This window comes from Triturus cristatus, chromosome 1_1, assembly GCF_964204655.1.
Source record: "Triturus cristatus chromosome 1_1, aTriCri1.1, whole genome shotgun sequence".
Classification (NCBI taxonomy): Eukaryota; Metazoa; Chordata; class Amphibia; order Caudata; family Salamandridae; genus Triturus; species Triturus cristatus.
In genome coordinates this window covers 71,670,962-71,691,500 of record NC_140579.1, presented here as the reverse complement: position 1 = coordinate 71,691,500, position 20,539 = coordinate 71,670,962, and the positions used below count along the sequence as shown (strand labels likewise).

General features: G+C 47.1%; 1 protein-coding gene across 2 annotated transcripts in view; it reads right to left on the bottom strand.

Annotated features, from left to right (window-relative positions):
• The window catches only part of LOC146869462 (interferon-induced 35 kDa protein homolog), a 205,280-nt gene that overhangs the window by 3,698 nt on the left and 181,043 nt on the right, over positions 1-20,539 (bottom strand). The gene's annotated exons all lie outside the window — the stretch shown is intronic.

Here is a 20,539-nt window from a genome sequence, read left to right as displayed (position 1 = left end):
GCCCATGCTTTTTTAGGTCTCGGGACCATCCGGTCTGCCGAAGGCAGAACCGGAAGTCGAGAGATTTAATGTTTTGGAGAAGAGGGGCTTGAACCCGCCCCTCTTCTCGCCTCTTCTCCATTGGCTGGCCTCTTGAATGCTGGCCATTGGAGAAGAGGTTTGTCTCTCCGATCAGGCCCCGTCCTTTTCGGATCGGGGGCGTGTTTTTTTCAGAAAGTCTAATTATCTCCTCCAGCCAATGGCTGGAGGAGAGAAAAGACAAACACGCCCCCGAATCCGAAAATGCCGCTGCCTTTCTCCGAGGCATTTCTTCTTGACCTCGGAGAAAGGCAGTGGTGTGCCTTTTGCTCTGCATTGTTCCTCTATTTGCTTGGCCGTAATCTTCAGACGATTTGTATTATTTGCATGTATTTGTGCCTTTTCGTGTTATATTTCAGAAGCAGCATCTAGATTTGTAAAGGGAGCGGTTGTTATGGTCCGATTGTGTTTTGAACAACACCATAAACGCGTGGGCATTTTTCTGACAATGCAGCTTAACGCTTTATAATCATCGTGTGCTACGAAGTAGAATTTTAACCAAACGTATAACCAGATTGTACTATGAGCCGCGGAATTAAAGCCGAATTGTAACTGGATGATTTGCTCATGTAAGGCAGGGTGCAGACCGAGCGAGCTATTTTTAGCTATGTCAGATGCCAGAGCATGCTCTCTTTCCAAATGGAGGCAGCTGCATTTTCATGTGCTCCTTCGAATCGAATATTCCATCGTGCCAAAAGCAGGCGTGGTGGACCTAAAGTATGTTTTCTGTGACAATCGGCTTTCATGCATCTAGAAACCCACGAGGGGGGCATTTTCTTCATTTAGCCTTCGTGGTTTTTTTTCCTCACGAGAGAACTGACTACATTACGTAGCACAGTGCTTACATTTTACCTTGTGGTTCAAGGACCGAGGTCGGCTATTTGTGCGTTTGCGTTGTGATCTCGGACACGATTGTAGGGAGCTGGTGCGTAAGATACGTTCCTATTTTTGGACAGTGGCGGTTTCCCTGCCTGCGATGAATGGCGTGCTGCGAAGGCGGCGTGCGGCTTTCGTGCTGGTGTGCTGCTTTAGTGCACGGTCTTTTTCTTTTGTGTGAGATTAACGGTCCTTTCAGCTGCCTCTCTTATTCAGAAGCAGCTAGAATTCGTGACAGTGTGCGAGTGGGCGGTGGTGGCGGCGGGGGTGTAGTGCTGAAATGGAATAGCGTCAGCGGGAGCCGTTCTTAGCGAAAACTCATGGCTCCTGTTAAGAAAGCACGCATGTTTTACCATCTCGGTAACTCCTAAAAACCTCGTCATGCGGTATATGATTTGGTAATACAGTGTTTTACAAACAAATTCATGCGATAAAGTACATCGCGTGGAGTCCTTTAACATCGTTGCTGAGTACCGCGCTGAAAATGTAAAACCCAGCCCTGTTGATACTACAGATCGTTTTAGGTTTTATGATCTAATTTGCAAAGTAGGTCTGTTTTGTTCGTTGGAAGAATACCAGTAAATGAACAAAACGTGTATTAATTCAATGGTCATTTGTCAGTATCACGAAAAGCTGCCATGTTTATACCATCTCGTAAACCCTGACAGAGGATTCGCTTTGCAAGGACAGCAAAAGCTAAAGCAATCATCCGTGGATGGCTAAATTGTATGCTTTATTCTTCTACATGTTCATGGCCAGACCTAACTTATCCTCGGAGATCCTACTTCCATTGGCCGCTGGTGCTTTAGAAGTGGTGGGACTTGGTACTTGCCCTGAACTCTGCCTAGTCAAGCAAGCAAGCCCACATTGCTCTTGTAAGAGGGGTTCGGAAAGGTTTGTCCCCTCCCCGCCCCCCCTCCAGCCCATTCACACGAATGCTTTGAAAAAATGGAAATGAATCACACAAACTGTGCTGTAGTTATACAGAACAATTTTCACCTAAATTTGCCCAAAGCCGGTAGGCTCAGAAAGAGCACCCATTAAATAGTAACTTTCATGGTGTGCCAAGTCAGTAAAGCCTCACGCTCCCCAGGGGTTCACCCAATTTATTTTAAAATATGCAGTAGGCCCCATTTGTCAATCACTTCGATGGTGTCCGGACCAGCATTTTATCATGGATGATCTCCCTCATACCATCGGTGCCCCCTTATGCCAATAGTTACATACAATATGACAGTACCAGAATTTACTACCTCAATATTCCATGTGCTAATATGCCAGCACCTCTCTTCCCAAGAGTGCCCCTTTATTCCACAAATTGGGTTCCTCCTGCCAATGCCAGCATTTTGCCACAGTTATCCCATATGCCAATAATTACTTCCAGTGTACCAGTGTTTTGCCATAGGATCCCCTAGTATACCAGCATTTTGCCACTAGTTTCCCTTAAGTCCAGAATTACATCTGATGCCAGTGCACATTGTCATGAGTATACTTTAAACTTTCCTGAGACACAAGTAAATACATGTCCATGGGTTATGTCAGTGGGCGTGGTTTTGGGAGTGAAAGTTCTATATTTTTTGTTCAGTGCTTGCTTCTGTAGTTTTGGTGCTTCGTGGCGCTGTAATGATGGGTATTGCTCTGCCTTCATAGGAGTCCAGGTATCCAACTTGATCCCTGTTCACATTACAACCTAGGCATTGCACGTCACTCAAAGATATCCCAGATGCACTCTAACTTCACTGGGCCTGTGGCCAGCCTCTGGCTCAGAGTGGGCTAATGTTCAACTTGGCCTCAAACAATGTAGAGCTGACGTCACACCGGGCGCTGAGAATGGACGGCCCGAATCTAGATTTGAACCTATGTACCTACATGTGGAAGGCTGAACTCCTTACTGACGACCAACTACCTGTAACCCACACAGCTTACAACTCAGACCTCGGCATGAGGGGAGCAAGCTGACCCTTTACATTGCAACGGTCTCGGCATTGTTAAAGTTAGAGCTATTGGAATTGCTCATGACATTAGTTTTGTTTATGTTTTTAAAACATGTAAAGAAACGGCATTGTTATTTACAATGTCAATAGCCTAATCTGTGTGTGGGTGCAAATGCAATAGGTCTCGCATTTGAGAGTGATTAAGCTATTGACATTGTAAATAACAATGCCGTTTCTTTAAATGTTTTAAAAACAAAAACATAAACAAAAATAATGTCATGAGCAATGCCAATAGCTCTAACTTTACCAATGCCGAGACCATTGCATTGTAAATGCTTGTTATTTCAAGGGAAACGTTGCCCCTTCTGGGAAGAGCTAACTGTCCCAGGAATGGGTTAATTGCTAGAGCGGATATGCTTCAGCTGCAGTGAGAGGCAGGGAGTCTCTGCTATGAAACCGAAAGCAAACGAACAGACAGTCTACAGTGGACTGTCTGTTCCTTCGTGTTCCCTTTCATGGCAGAGGAGACTCCCTGCCTACTACTGCAACTGAAATGACTGTCAGTCCCCATTTCTAAGTGCTGGGTGAAGTGGCATAACACAAAAAGATGTCCCCCCTGCAGAATGTGTGGAGGGGTCTCAGAGTTTCACATATGCTTATTGGTCTTGGGCTGAATGGGGCGCCCCCTGAATGGATGAGGGGCCCGTTGCGCCGCAGGATTTGCAGGGGCCTGTTTTACGCCCCAGATCTGGTGAAGTTAAGCTGCTTAGTCTGGGTGTATAATGTAGGTAGGGACTGTTCCATTTTCTGGATAGGAATGGGAAGCACTGAAGTTTACCTAACTTCCAGAGTGCGTTCATGAAAGCATTGGGGCAAAAAACTGAGATGGGCAAAGGATGAGCAAGATATAGTTAGAAAGAAAATGGGGAAGGAAATGGCCAAAGGTCAGCTGAGGGACATTTTGATGTCTGCTTGTTGAGTGAGTTAATCATTTCACCCCTTAAAGTGGTGGTCAAAAGAAGTGTGTCCATACAGGCTGACTGACAACCTATCATGGCCTGAAGCATAATCACTCAATGAATGAATGAATGAGTACATCTCCCATCAAAACTGAACAGTGAAAATACATGGACCTAAATCGGGTAGTGGGGATGCAGTGAAGCTGCTGAAAGAACCAAGTGCAGCGTACATTCCACCTTTACCTTGTTCTGGTTCACTCAGCAGGTGTAGTTGAAGGGCTGGAACATGGGGACAAGGTGTTTCCAAAGGGATGTTCTGTGTCATGACTACTTTTGTGGCAGTTAAATACTTTCAGGCAATTGTTTACAGTGACCTCAGGATCAGGACAGTCCATGCACTACTTCGACAAGGGCTCTTGGGAGGTACATGAGGCAAAGGCTGATGCAAGTATCCTGCAGGTGTTTGAAAGTACACCCGAAGGTTTTTAGTCCCAGAGAAAACTAAGCCCTCAGACCAGCAAACGAAAGCTTAGCTCATAATTCATGTGAAATGGTGGGTGAGTGGGTAAGTGAAGGGATGGGTGGATGACTGAGTGGATTAGTGAAAGGGTGAATGGGTGAATGAAAGGGTGAATGGATGGATAATGAAAGAGAGGATGAATGGGTGAGTGGGAGGATGGATGAGAGAAAAGGTAAATAGATGGAAGTATGGGTGGAAGGGTGGATAGATGGGTAAAAGGTTGGATGGATGAGTGAAAGGATGGATGGATGGATGGATGAGTGAAAGGGTGGATGATGTGCGAGTGAATGGGTGGATGGGTGAAAGGGTAAATGGCTGGTTGGATGGACGAGTGTACAGATGATAGGGTGAAAGGGTATATGGAGTAATGGATGAGTGAAAGGAGGGATGGATGAGTTAAATGATGGATTGAAGGATATATGATGGAAAGGTTTGCAAATGGTTGAAAATGTGTGGCTATGGATGGGCACACAGATGGAAGGTCATGGTGAAATGAATGAATGGTTAAAGACTGAATGATGGATGAAATAATGATTACACCTTGTAGCCCAATTATCTTAAGTACATTGACTTTCATATTTATATGACTCATTGTATTTATATAATGTGTGTGATGTAACGCACTCCGACACCCTGCCGTACATACTTGGGATGAATAGCACTATAAAAGAAATCAAATACACATGAAGGACGGTCTATGCGAAAATGAGGGGCACCATTGGAGGGTGGTAGCAAGGCCGGACTGGCTACACCGGGTATCAGGCATTTCCCTGGGAGGCTGGAAAGGTGGGGGCGGTTTTGTTACTGGGGATTGACACTGCAAAGTTCCTTGTATATCCAGCAGTTTTTAGGCAACAATGAAAGCCCCATCACTTATATTCAGGTGTGGTGCATATTTTTAGTACTTATAATTTGGTTAGTCCTAACAGTAGCCATCCCTTATTTGATGGTTACAAAAGAAAAGAATAACACAAACACACATGCATGGGTAGCTAACATTAAAGGAGATAGAGTAGCATTAGAAGCACCAGATGAGTCTAATACTAAAAGAGTTAGATGTACATCACACTAAGACAAATAATGACACTGCTTTAAATGTATTTCCAAAGTTATTAGTGCAATATGTGCACAATACGGAAGTTAGTGATTGTTATGTGTGTATGAAATTACCTGTATCGGTAGAAGAAGGTGTAGCATATCACCATATTCTATTAACCTATGGTATTTCTTGTAGTATTTTATCAAGTTTGTTTTATAGAAGAGGAAAGTTACAATATTATTATTCTAATATAGATGTGATTTTTTCTGAGGTTCCTATGTGAAAGAGCACCAACCCAGTTCTTAGTATTAAGGATGCACAGTTTATGGTAGAATATTTTCTAACTAAGAAAACAATAGATATAGCTGAAGCACACAAGCACAATCTAGCATGTAAATTACACAAAGAAGAAAAGATGTTTTTGAATTTAGTTGAGCAAAGGAGAGGGCTTCTGAACCGAAACCTCAAATACCTCAATGGGCTGAGAAAGAAGAAATGTATACAACTGGCAAGACTCATGCTGCTATATCCCTGGACTTTGAAAAGAAAGGGAAGATCTGCTTCCATTGATTAAAGACTGAATATAACAATGCATTTATTGGTTCCAGTGAATGTGAACATAATTTCTTAGTTATTGGGGGATGGGGACTAAAAGGTGGAACAGATCCAGTATTTCCCGGAGTTTATTACGTGTGTGGCAATAAAGCCTATTTCAGACTGCCTGACCATTGGTACGGGAGTTGCTATTTTGGAATAGTATTCCCAAACGTGTACCATGTGAAAAGAATCACTGGAAGCAATGAAGACGCAAAGGAACTAACACATACTAAGAGAGCTAGTTTCTCAGAAATAGTAGGTGATATATTTAGTGCATTGATACCTTCAGTGGGAGTAATTCTGAATTCACAAAAAATGTGTCAGCTATCTATAGTAGTTGATCGGTTATCAACTGACACTGCAGGAGGATTTTTGATGATCAACACAGAAATGGTTGCAATTAGATCTATGGTTTTGCAAAATCGACTTGCTCTTGGCAAAAGAGGGCAGAGTCTGTAAAATGCTGAAAGCGCAACATTGTTGCACTTACATACCGGACAAAAGTGTTGAAATTGGAGGATATATTAAAAATATTACAAAATTGGAGGAAGATTTGAAACCACTTGTAGCTGACACTGTATGGAAACAATTAACAAATAGCATCACTACCATAGGGAGCTGGTTTTCTAACATAGGTAAGAGCATCATAGGTCAAATAATATTACCAATTTTGGGAATAACACTATTGGTCTTAGCAATAATGATATGGTTCAAATGTTGTAAGAAAAGAAAAAGATATGAAGTGAACGAAAAGGGAAAGAAAAGAAAATATGATGAAATACAATTAGAAGAAATGAAAGGAGATCTATATAAAAAGATGAAGAGTTTACAGTTCAATAACGAAAAAGAAGGAAATGGAAAGGTTGAAGAAGGAATTGTGTTAAAGTTGGCATCTGATTTGGTGGTGGGAAATTAGTGATGGCATAAAATGCCATAAGAGAGGGGATTGATGGAGCAAGGACTCGTATAAAAGAGACTTGCTTGGATGCAATCTTCTCAAAATAACTTGTAATACCATAATAATTGTGTTTGTGAATGCTAACATGCATTACAGTTTATACATTTAAGTTTAGGGGAAGCTTGCATATGTGTCGTAAAAACAAGTAACCCGAGTGTGACTTAAAATGGCTGCTAATGCAGAATTCTGTACTGCGCATGCGTCAACTACATCTACGTAGTAATGACGAGTCTTTGCTTGGAGGGAAATCTTTGCAGCTGCGTAATCGCTTTTAAGATGGCCGCTTGGAACTTACATGTTAAAGCGCATGCTTTTGCTGAAACTTAACCATGCAACTTTATTAAAATGCTAATGCGAAAGATTTTTATAAGTAAATGGAATTAGAGTAGAGATAGGTGGTATACAGTGAAATCATTTTATTTTGATTTTTAACATGTTTCTTTGACTCTTTCTATTTAGTTCGTATTTGGGCCTCAGAGCAATACTAAAGTCTATATGCCATGTGATACCCAACGGATGTGCACTCGTAATCCGTCAGGAACCATGATGATGTTCATGAATCTCAGCCAAGGCCACGATCGCAACATGTCCTGGGAAAGCAGAAGACATCCAGGATGATGAATGAGAAAATTATTAAATGTATACTTTTATTGATAAAAATGTGAAATGCGGGTGGGAAATAAAGCTTGGGAAAATAAATTTAAGGGGCGGGAAAACTGAACAATAGACTAAAAAAACAAATATTAAAACTTAGCATGGTGTGATGATCATCTCCCCTTTCCTGTCCAATCAGAATTAGTAGTTTCATAAATTTGAAACATTTTGGGGTGGTACATGCCATTAGAAGGGTATAATTGAGGTAGTTTAGTTAGTTAGTAAGCTGATGCTGCACTGCTCATGCTGCCGAGATGCTGAGAGACCGGGATGCTGTTCGAGAACTGAGCAAATATTGAAGAAGACTCGAATTGCAGACTGAGGGCCATATGTAGGTAATTTATATTTACCGATTCATAAATACCGAATTTTACCGATTCGGTATTTATGAATCGGTAAATAGAATGTAGGTAAACATTCGGTAATTATTACCGAATCGGTAATATTCGGTATTTATGAATCGGTATTTACCGATTCGGTAATAATGCATCCCTTCCAATTCTTTCCTATGGGCCTGGAGGCCCATAGGAATGAATGGGAAGCCATTCACTATTACCGATTAGGTAAATACCGAATCGGTAATAGGGGGAGCATATTCATGGGTGGCAGGGTGTCACATTGACACCCTGTTGCACCCCTGAATCGTGCATGTGTGCACATGTGGCGCACATACATGGCCTAAGGGCATGTATGTCTGCCACATGGCACTTTTCAAAAAGCACAAAATTGCTTTTTAAAGGTTTTCATTATTTACCATCAACTTGTAGTTGGTGGTAAATAACGAATCCAGAAACCAAAAATGCACTCACTTGAGTGCCCCCTACATTGGATTTCAGGATTCGGTAATTTACCGAATCGGTATTTTATCGATTTCTTAAAATTCCGATTCGGTAAATTACTGAATCCTGAAATCCAGCCACCTACATCTCAATTGCCTAAATACCGGTCGGTAACAGGATATTTACCGATTTTCGGCCGTTACCGACCGGTATTTAGGTACCTACATATGGCCCTGAGAGCCTAAACCCAGATTAATTAGTAGAAGATCGTGGAAGTATCGAGGAGGCACATAATAGAAGAAGATCGCAGAAGAATTGAGGAGGAAGATAGTGTCAGAAAAGGGGTGCGACGCAGGCGTCGTATCTAGAAGAGGCCATCTATCCTGTCCCTGAATCCTGTCCTGAACCTTTGTCACCTGATCTGTCGCAGGGGACCCTTTCCAGCTTCTTGGCCAAGGGGGTTGGTTTCCACACCATCCTAGGTAACTATAATTCTGTGTAGTATGTCATTGTATTGCTCTCTCTGTTTCTCCCTATTCAGGTACTGTCATCGTAATAACATTGTTTAACGATTTTTTATTACTTAAATTTGATTTTACTTCCTGGAAGAAAACTGTGTACGAATTGTATTTGGGTTTTTGGCTCACATGAATTTAACAAGATAAACATTTAAAACTCTCCCGAGTCCGTGGTTATTTAAAAGATTTTATTCTATGTCAATTTTTACCTACAATAGTAAACTAAAAGGTCTATTGACCAGAGGAAGGAAAATGCTACTTACCAGTATGCATCTGTTCTTCGCATGTAGAGCTGCAGATCCACACACTTGCATTAGATCGCCATCTGGTGTTGGGCTTGGATGCTTGCACCTTGTTGTTGTCTTGGAAGAAGTCTTTGTAGTCACGAGATAGGTGACTCCTCCCTTGGATGATAGTGCGCATGGGCATCGACTCCATCCTTAGATTGTTTTCCCCCATGATGGGAAATGATGGAGTTAGTGGAAAGAAAAAGATGTCCATGTGTGTATATCTAAATAAGATAGAACTGGAACAGATACAGGTCCCGGCGGAGAGGTGGGTGGGCGTGTGTGGATCTGCAGCTCTACATGCCAATAACAGATGCATACTGGTAAGTAGCATTTTCCGTGCGAGGCATATGAGCTGCAGATTACACAGTTGCATAGACTGTACAGGAGTATCTCCCCTAGCGGTGGTCACCTGTATCGGTTGCAGTAGTTTGAAAGAGAGTTTTAAGAAGAGCTTGGCCCACAGAAGTTTGCTGCTTGGCTTGCACATCAACACAATAGTGTTTAGTGAGGGTGTGTGTTGTAGACCATGTTGCTGCTTTACAAATGTCTTCTAGGGGAATGTTCTCTAAGAATGCCATGGAGGCCACTAGTTTGCGTGTGGCGTGCGCTCTAGGGGAATTGTTAATGTGCGTTTTGCTTTCTGGTAGCATATTTGGATACATTTAACGATCCACCTTGCAATCCCAGCTTTGGAGATGGGATTACCCTTATGCGGTGGGGAGAAAACTACGAACAATTGTTTTGCGAAAAGATTTAGTTCTGTCAATGTAATAGAGCAGGGCTCTTTTTACATCTAGGGTGTGTAGAGCTCTCTCTGCTACGGAGTCCGGGTTTGGAAAAAACACTGGTAACTGCACCGATTGGTTAAGATGAAATGGAGAGATGACTTTAGGAAGGAATTTAGGATTTGTTCGGAGAACCACATGGTTCTTGTATGGTTAAAGCCTGGATCTCACTTACTCTTCTAAGAGAGGTGATCACAATAAGGAAAGCTACTTTCTATGTGAGGATTTGTAGTTAATCAACAAAGAGAGGGACAGCTAGGGCTCAATAGAGGTCCAACATACTTGCCTTGAGTTAAGCTAGAAGACAATGAAAGGTACGGAGTTCCTCAGTGGCAAGTTGGCCACCTGGTGTGTACTCAAGGTAGTGTGGAGGTGGGGGATATCTCCTGTCGGAATGCTAACATGCATTACAGGACCCTCACACACCCAGCAAGCTAGGTGTCATGCTTCATCATATGGGTCTGCTCCTCGTCGAACCGGCGCTGCAATGCTCGACGGGCACCCATAAAGGGGCTCTTTTTCAGAGATCTTTAGTTCCTTGCTGTATAGGTGCTGTAGGTGTGAGGGGCCTAGAGGCGTGTAGATGTGGTGTGTGGATTAAAACAGGTAAGGGAATCCTTTGTGATTATTTTTATTCTGGAAAGGTCCCAATCTGACTAAAAAGGGAAGAGAGGGGGTGACTATTTTGTTTTAATGTGACAAAAATTCACTCTAGCCCCAGATGGTCAACATGTTTCTTGCCTCAGAATGTCACCGAGTGATCAGTTGGCAATTTCTCAGGACCAGGTGACTAAAATCTATCTACAGTGGGTGGTGTGGTGCAACGCTACCTACCACTCTTTCTATCCGAGGGTTAAAGCCCGGAGAAGGGCAACAAACCTCTTTGGTTTTAATGTGCTGCCTCACCAGATCACAGCGGAGTAATTTGGACACTCAGTGTAGTGTCTCTAATCCCGCTCGGAGCTTCTTGGCTCACCTACCCGCTCCGCTGCATTAGGAAGGTAGTTCACATTTATGTAGAGGTTCAAATGGGGGTCCCATGAGCCTTGTAAGAACAATATTTAGATTCCACACTGGAGAGGGTGGTAACCTGGGAGGAATAATTGTTTTGAGGCCCTCCATAAAGGCTTTAATTGCAGGGGCTCTAAAAAGTGACAAGTGTTGTCTGTTTTGTAAATAAGCCTCAAGTGCTGGTAGATGTAAACGTATGGATGAATGTGCTAGATTACATCTTTGCAAGTGCAGTAGGTAGCAAATGATGTTCTGGATGGAGGCATCCAGTGGATCAATATGGTTGTTGGTGCAGTAAATGGCAAATCTTTTCCATTTTGCAGCGTAGCAAGCTCTAGTAGTAGGGTGTCTGGCTTCTTTAATGATGTTCATACAGTCTGATGGTAGGTTAAGGTAACCGAACTCTAGGACTTCAGGAGCAAGATCGCCAGATTCAGCTGACCTTGATCTGGATGTCTGATCTCTCCATGGTTCTGTGTTAGCAAGGATGGGGACAGGCATAGCTTTTGGTGTGGAACCAAAGAGAGATCCAACAGTGTTGTGAACCACGGTTGGCTTGCCCATGTGGGAGCTACTAAGATTTGTTTGAGAGACTGTTGTCGGAGCTTGCGTACCACTAGTGGAATCAGTGGGAGTGGCAGAAAAGCGTACGCAAATCTGCCTGACCAGTTCATCCATATCGCATTGCCCTTGGACAATGGGTGTGGAAACATGGCGGCGAAGGTTGGGCATTTTGCGTTTTCGTGTGTTGCGAACAGATCTATGTTGGTTGGACCCACATCTGGAAAAATGGTAGAAGAACCTGGGGATGTAGTTCCCATTTGTGAATCTGTTGTGTCTGTCGACTTACCAGATCCGTAATCTGAATGTGAACTCCTGGAAGGTGTTCGGCAAGTAGATATATATTTTGTGGAATGGCCCATCTCCAAATGTTCTGTGCGAGCTGGGACAGCTGCAGAGAATGTGTGCCTCCTTGTTTTTGTATGTAGTACATGGCTGTCATGTTGTCCGTCCGGATCAGGACAGCTTTGTTCTGTACATGTACTTGGAATGATTTTAATGCTAGAAATATTGCTAGTAGTTCCAAGTGATTGATGTGGAGCACTTTTTGTTGAGTGGTTCACTTGCCTTGAGTTGTATGTCCGAGGAGATAGGCTCCCCATCCTGTGAGTGATGCGTCTGTCGTGAGTACTATCTGTGGAACAGGTTCGAGGAACGGCCGCCCTTTGGACAAGTTTTTTGTGTTCCACCACTGCAGAGAGAGATGTGTGCGGCTGTCTACCAACACCAGATCTGTAAGTTGTCCTTGAGCCTGATTCCACTGATGTGCTAGACATTCCTGTAATGGGCACATTTGAAGTCTTGCATAAGGTACAATAGAGAAGCAAGATGCCATCATGCCTATGAGTTGCATGAACACTCTGGCTGGGAGAGTGTTGGGCTTGAAATTTTGTGATGAGGGTTTTTATGCTGGCTATCCTGGCTGGACTGGGATATGCTAGAGCTGTGGAAGTGTTAATTGTGGCCCCCAGATATTGGTGCATATGAGAGGGCTGGAGATGCGACTTGGTGTAGTTGACTGTGAACCCCAATGTGTGTAATGTTTGGATGGTTTGGGGAGTGTGCTGAACACATTGTTGGAATGACTTGGCTTTTATTAGCCAGTCGTCCAGACATGGATCTGTTGTCTTCTCAAATGTGCTGCTACAACGGCAAGACATTTTGTGAATACTCTGGGTGCAGTGGTGACTCTGAATGGAAGGACTTTGAACTGATAGTGTTGTCCGTCCACTGTAAACCTTAGATACTTCCTGTGAGCAGGATGTATGGGAATGTGGAAGTAGGCATCCTTGAGATCTAGTGTGGCAAGGAAATTGCCTTGTTGCAGCAGCAGGAGCATTTGTTGGAGCGTGATCATGTGAAAATGATCGGAGTGTATATACAGATTGAGGGGTCTGAGGTTGAGTATTGGCCTTAGAGTCCTGTCCTTTTTGGGTACTAGGAAGTACAGCGAGTAAACCCCTGTTCCTTGATGCTGTAATGGGACAGGTTCTATTGCGTGCTTTTGCAGCAGTGATAGAACTAGTTTTAAGAGCGTGAGATGATCTGTGAACATTGGACGCTGCTTTGGTGGTATGTGTGGGGGTGTAGCTGTAAGTTCCAGGCAGTAACCATACTGGATAATCTGTCTTACCCACTTGTCTATTGTGATGGAATTCCAGACAGGTAGGAACTGTGATAATCTTCCCCCGACCGGAGTGGAATGGTCTGGGGGGAGTGGAGGGAAGTCACTGTTTTGTAGTGGGGGAGGTGTGAGTGTTGTTGTTACCTCGGCCTCTCCCTTTATTGTTATTTCCTCTGTATCCACCTCTAAAATATCCTCTATTGTGGGATGATTGTGTAGTGGCTTTGAAAGAAGATGAGGTGTCTGCGCCCATGTTCTTGGAGGCTCCTCTACGGAAGGAGCGACGAAAGGAGCCTCGTGTTTGCGGAGACTGTAACGCTCCCATAGACTTAGCAGTCTCTGTATCTTTTTTCATCTTTTCAAGGGCAGTGTCTACAGCCGGGCCAAAAAGTTGTTCTTGGTTGAACAGCTGATTGAGGATGGTTGTCTGGACCTCCTGCTTAAAGCCTGAAATGCGCAGCCAGGCATGTCGTCTAAGGAGCACACTGGTATTGATGGATCTAGAGGCAGTGTCTGCCGCGTCAAGTGCGCATTTAATTGACGCGTTTCATATTAGCTTGCCCTCTTGGATGAGGTCATTTGCTTGAGTTTTATATTGGTCAGGCAAATGTTGTAATAGGGTTTCCAGTTGGTCATAATGGGCCCTATCATATCTAGCCAGTAGTGCTTGCGTGTTGGCTATGCGCCAGTGATTGGCTGCCTGCGCAGCTACCCTTTTGCCAGATGCGTCCAGTAATTTGGATTCTTTATCCGGGGGTGGTGCATTCTCGGAGGTTTGTGAGTTGGCGCGCTTTCTAGCATTGGAAACTACTAGAGAATCCAAAGGCAGTTGTCCTTTAATGTAAGCAGGGTCTTCAGGGGCAGGCCTATATTTCTTATCGATTCTAGGGTTAAGAATCCTGGCACGTACGGGATCTTTGAACACATCAGGGGCATGCTTAATGACTCCCTTGATCATTGGCAATATTTGCACAGTTTTTTGGGACTGTTCGAATGTATCTAAAAGGAAGTCCTCCTCTGCTGTGTCTGAGTGCATTGTCATGCCGTGATAAACGTCAGCCCTATTAAGCAGTTGTCCAAAACCAATATTATTATCTGGGGGAGATGGTTTTGAGGGGTATGGCGGGGGTCTTGGAAGGTCTGGTAGATCTGTTGGGACAGGGTACTCCCAATCATCTTGTGGTGGGTCGTCTGGTTCTGTGAACGGGTCATTAGGGCCACCCCCCACCCCTAGGTCATCATCATCATCTGGAGGTGGTGTTTGTGGTGGAGAAGTTACATGCAGAGGTGGTATAATGGATTTAGGGAGAGGAAGTGGGTTAGAGGGAAGTACAGGAGAAGAAGGCGGCATAGGAGATGTAGCAGAGTCCTTCTTTTTCACAGGCACTGGAGGGGCATGTGCTGTGTCTAACTTCCTCTTCTTGCATGGCACAGCTGTGACATGTCCTGTTTTAGGATTAATATAGATCTTTTTTTGCCTAGGATCGATAGGATCTGGATGAAAAAGTTCCTCTTCCGCGGTAACCGCTTTCGGTGTCGATTATTTCGGTTCCGAGCGGGGCTGGTGTTGAGTTCTATTGTCTTTAGCCTTAGGAGGCGTGGAGGAGTCCTTAGGCTTGTCTTTTGGTTCCGAGGATTTTGGTTTCGGAGCCGAAGTGGGATTTTTAGGCTTAGAAGCGTTCGAAGCCCGTTTATCCACGGGCCTCGAGGTTTTCGGGGCCGGTTTGTTTTTCGAGGTGGAAGGAGTCGGAACCGATTTTGGAGCCGAGTATTCCTTTGGCTTCGGTGACGAAGGCGCCGGCGGGACGATTATATAAGGTTTGCTCAGTCCCGAGCTACCGGAAGACTTCTCTTTTTTCTTCGGAGCCGGGTCCGGAGGCGGGGCTTCTGAAGTGTGTTTTCGGTTGCGACTGGGGCCAACAGGTGAAGTCTTGACCAGTGCCTTCGGTTTTGGTGGTTGGGCGTGGGGTAGGGGCAGTAGTACTCACTCGTTGACCAGGACTGATGGGTTCGTCTGAGTCTTCTGCCTCTGACACGATTTCGAGATCTTCGGAATCTTCTTCTGGGACATTGGGCCTTCGTCGAAGATGTCCTCTGGTTCCGGAGCTGATCTCTGCGCCATGATGTGTCGACGGGCCCTTCGATCTCGAATAGTCTTCTTCGATCGAAAGGATGCGCAGGCTGGACAGCTTGACTCGTCGTGTTCTGGTGAGAGGCACAGGTTGCAGACCTTATGATGGTCACTGTGCGGGAACTTTGCTCCACACTGGGGGCATTTCTTGAATGGCGTCCTTTCCATGAGCCATAGGCCTTACGGCGTGGATAGGCCCAGCGGCTCGCGTCGACGACCAGAATCGAGCCAATGAAAGGCACGTTGAAGATGAAGATGTTCGAAGTTAATCCGAAGAGTTTGTGAAAGTAGGGGGCGCTAGAGGGCGCACAAGCAGTATGGCCGCACTCATGTGAGGCTCCTGCAGCCTGGAATCTAAATCCTACATTTATCCTTCGCAACTGACTGCCTGCCCGACAAAAACTGAATACGGATGTTGCTGTTCCCATCCTGCGGCTCCGGTGCAAGTTTGGGAGCCGTACGCCCAGCAGGGACAAAGCTGGAGGCGGCGCAGGCTTGACCGCACCCTGGGCTGCTGGGTGGTGGAGCGAGCGGCCGGGCCTCGGATCTACGCTGCGCCGGGGCGCACCACGAGGCAGTTGGGCCCTGGAGGGAGCATCGCTGGTGCGGAGCCCACTGGTTTGCGGATTGCGGAGGCTGATTGCCGACAGCGAGCGGACGGTACCGCCCTGACGTGGGACACGTCCTGAGCCTGGTGGTGCCCCCGGTGAGCATGCGAATTGGGATCTGCCGCGGATCGTAGAGGCCTGGAACCTGCTGGGGGCGGCGCCACCTCGCCGCGTTGCATCCACGGCCTGAGGGGCATCTTAGAGTCGTTCCGGTGGTGTGTTGCCTGGCCCCCCCACCCCGGACGGATCATACAAGTCGGGTGGCGGGTGGATGACCAGCGCCCCCCCAGCTGCTGAGTTGGACGGCGCCGCGCATACCTGCTTGGCCAATGGTCGATGTTGTGATGTGGTCGGCCCGAACCTGCGGTTCCCCTTGATTGCGGGCTCAGTGCGCAGAAGGCCTACACGCTGTGATCACTGGTGAGGTGTGCGGAAGACGGGTGGCGGAGACATTGCTTCGCCATTGCTTCGAGGCTGTCGACTTGTGAGTGCTGAGGGTCGGGGTTGTAGCGCGGGGGCGCAGACCTGGATGCGCGTGCCCCTACGGCAACTGAAGGAGATACCCTGGGTGGCACCTGGACACGACTTGCTGCTTTGCGGCCCCTGCTGAGGCTCCCTGCGACTATTTCCTAGCCCTGTTTCCTCTACTGTTGCCGGGGGATTGAGATCGCTGGCCCGTGGACCTGGGGCGTGACAGTGATGTGGATGTCGATAGGCTGTGTTGGCCGGCGCTGCCCTGGTGACGGCGGGGGTAGATGACTCACTCCCTACCAGTCTTTACATCTAAGTGCCGGCCCGTGCCCTCTTCTACACGGTCGTCGGCTGCGACTACGTCGTGCCTGGGATATTTGGCCTTTGCCCTGCCTGAGAGGACCGCGGTCTTCGCTCCCTCATAATTGACTGCGGCTCCCTACAGAAGGCCCACAATGGGTAAACAGGACAGTAGGCAACCTAAGCTTACATTTGTCACCCCAGCGGCTAAGACGGTTCTGCGGAGTGCGCAGGATGCGGGGGGCTCGCACGGCCCACCGGCGGCTGACGCGGGCTCAGCCTCTCCGCCGTCGGACCTACAACAGCTGATGCAGGAAATGAGGCAAGGCTTTGCTACCATAGTTGACAAGGTGGACCGCCTTTCATCGCGAATGGATGCCTTTGCACAGAAAATAGATGTCCATGAAGAACGTATAACTGAGGCTGAGAGGCGGATCTCTGATAACGATGACACCACTGCTTCACATACTACGCAACTTTCGAGAATGGACAATGTCCTGAGGGTTATCGCTGCTAAGAATGAGGAGTTGGAGGCCCGCAGCCGGCGGAATAATATCCGCGTGGTGGGTGTGCCGGAGTCCACCAACACTGGGCGCATGGAAGAATACGTGGAGAAGATACTCCTGGCCTCCATTGGATCAGAGATGTTCTCTGAACAGTTCATCGTCGAGAGAGCGCACCGCTCACTTGGGCCGCGACCAAGACCCGGAGCTTCGCCTAGGCCCATCATTGCACGGCTTTTAAACTACCGAGATCGTGATGCTGCACTGCGGGCCGCGCGTATGAACCAAAAACTCTCATGTGATGGTGTCAGCTTCACCGTTTACCCAGATTTCACGCCTGTCGTCCAGGAGCAGCGGCGTAAATTCATTGATGTCAAGAAAAAACTCCGTGCCCTCCAAATTGACTATGCGTTGCTATATCCGGTGAAGTTGAGAGTCACCCATCAAGCAAAGCAACATTTTTTTACGAACCCGCAACAAGTGGATGATTTCTTGAAGACTCTTAGGAGGGCGCGGGCTGAGAAGCCAAATGAGGAAGAAGCTGATCATGAGGATGAACAGTAACTGCTAGACTACTGATCTCTGGGGCCGGACCTCTGAACTTGTGGGCGGCTCGGCTGTCGTTTAATTGGAGGTCCACCACACGAGCCCCTCTGAGAGACGGCGTCGAGGCCGATCGAGATTGCCCTGGTCGGGTACTGGTCGGTGGTTGGTAATGTATTCCAGGCACCACCCTCCCCCTTCCTGTGACTGTGATGGGGAGTGGGACGCAGAGGGTGGATATGTGTGTCCCCTGGATGACCCCCGTAGGGTGTACCCCAATGAACAAACTGACTACGTTGCTTCTGTTGAGCTGTTTGGTGGCAATTTTGGGAGGGGGGTGGATAGTGATTTCTGGCAAGTTGGGACTGCTTCAGTGGGTGGGGGGTGGGGTAGGGGTTTTCGTGTCCTCCCTGGTATCTTCCATTTCCTTTCATGGTGCTGATGGCTCATTGCTCACGAGGAACATTGCGCTTTACCTGGGGTCTATGTTGCGGGCACTATTTGCTGGATCATGTCGAGGGTTGGGGAGGTTTACTCGGCTTGTTGCTAGGTCTTGGGGCACAGTGCAGATTGGGATAGCCTTATTGATCTTAGTTGCCCACTGGGAGCAGGGTGGCGTAGCGACTCCAGGGCTCGTTGCAGGGACCTTTGCCGCCTTGGCCGTGTCTGCCGGCTATGGCGGGGGGAAGTATGGCCTGGGGGGTGGTGGTATTTTGACCCCTTATGTTTCAGTGCTGCTTAGTGTGTGCGCTGTGCGGCCTGCCTCCACCAAGAATCGGACTCCAGGCACTGGAGAGGGGTGGATATACTTCGGAACCGGTTCTTGGGGGATGGGGGGAGCTCCTGTTTCCGTATTCGATGGAATGGGTCGTCTTACGTCATCAGATAGAATTGCAATTGTAAATGGTACGAGATGCATGTTGGGGAAACCTGTGGGGAAGGGCGGGGGGTTAGTGATGTTTGTAAATGTTGTTATAATGTTGGGCTCAGCGAATATCACGGAGACGCTATTCACAGAGTTGACGAGGGTTTATGCTGAGGGATTGCAAAGCGGTCCCCTCGTGCGGCATGTAGTACACACAAATACTGGCGGTAGTTGCTGCTTTATCCTGAGTATTGTTGTAGTACACAGAATGCGTTGCCTCCGCGCGGGAGGAGTAGGGCAGATGTCGTTCTTGACTAGTAGGGGTAATGTGTTCGGAGGCCCCTTACCAGTGCGCTATATTTCTTCTTCTTATCAACCCGCCTATGGGAGACACTGACTTGAACATACTTACATGGAACGTCAGAGGCCTGGGGGACCCTAGGAAACGGAGACACATCCTTTCTTACCTAGATCGCCATTCAATACACATAGCGTTTATCCAGGAGACCCACTTTAAGGCGCAGGCTAGCCAAACCTTTGCCGGTAGATGGGCGAAATTCACTGCCTTTTCCTCCTATTCTTCATACTCTCGAGGTGTTGCAATATTGGTTAAAAAGGGGACCCCCTTTATTCTGACAGGCACAAAAGCGATACCCATGGCAGGTACTGCCTGATGTGGGGTAGACTAGGGCATAGGGCGGTTACCCTGGCTTGCTGCTATGGCCCCAACATAGATGACCCACACTTCTTCGCAGACCTCGGAGCACTCATAATAGGCGTAGGCACACAACACCTCATATGGGGGGGGGATTTCAACACCACGCTCAATCCGCCAATGGACAGGTCCCACCCGGCCCCACATCATTATACCCAATCCCGAGGGGCGCTTCTAGAGATACTAGAGGAGCATAGACGATTGACACATGGAGACACCTACACGCTGCGGAGCGGGAAGGTACACATTTCACGGCGCAAGCAAGATCATGGGCAAGGCTTGACTACGTCTTCCGGGCCCCACGTTTTCACGCGGCGCTTGTTCGGGCACACCATCTCCCAAGAACCTTTTCTGATCATGCGCCGGTACGCGTTACCTTGAGGGCTGCGGACCTTGGCCCCCCACTGACGGCCTGGCGCCTACAGCCCATGATGCTGTTAGATGCTTCTTTCCAGGAGGAGCTGCAGAAAGACTGTTTAGATTTCTTTCAGCGTAACAAGAATTCTGTGAAGGATGTTGAAACTATTTGGGATGCATTCAAAGTGACCTTGCGGGGCGTGTGCATTGCCAAGGGGTCGGGTGTACTGAAGAGTATATTGGCGCGGCTACACGCCCTGGAAATTGATCTTAAGACGCTGGAGACGTCATTGGCTGACAATCCTGATGATGCCACACTAGCGTGTATTCGTGAAAAAGTCACAGAGTATACTGCCGAAGCCGCTAGAGAGACGAAATTTAGAAGCAAACACTGGATCGCCCGCCGGTATGGCGAGGGCGAGAGGCCGGGGAAAGCCCTGGCAGCAACGATTATTATTATTATTATTTCTTATATAGCGCTCAACTCACCCTTGGGCATCTTGGCGCTTGCATTGGGAACGCGTCCTGGTTTTTCCCTGTGAGATAACCCGTACTGGGCATCCCCAAGGTGAAAGCCAGGCATCCCGCCGCGGGGGGGCCGTTGTGGAGATTAAGCAAGCTTGTTGCCCAGAGCTGCATAGTGTGAACTCGTGCTTAGAGTGGGCACCGAAGCGAGAATTATCGAGTCCGTGGACAATTGGGCTCCGGACCCTGCCGCGTCGGGAATTGAACCCTGGTCCCGGGTCTGACCTCTGCTTCAGGGTATGCCTCCTTTAACCAGTGAGCTACACTTCTCCAACGATGAGGCTGATGCGGCCTACTAACACTATCATGGAGCTTGTAGGTGAGGACGGCACATTAAA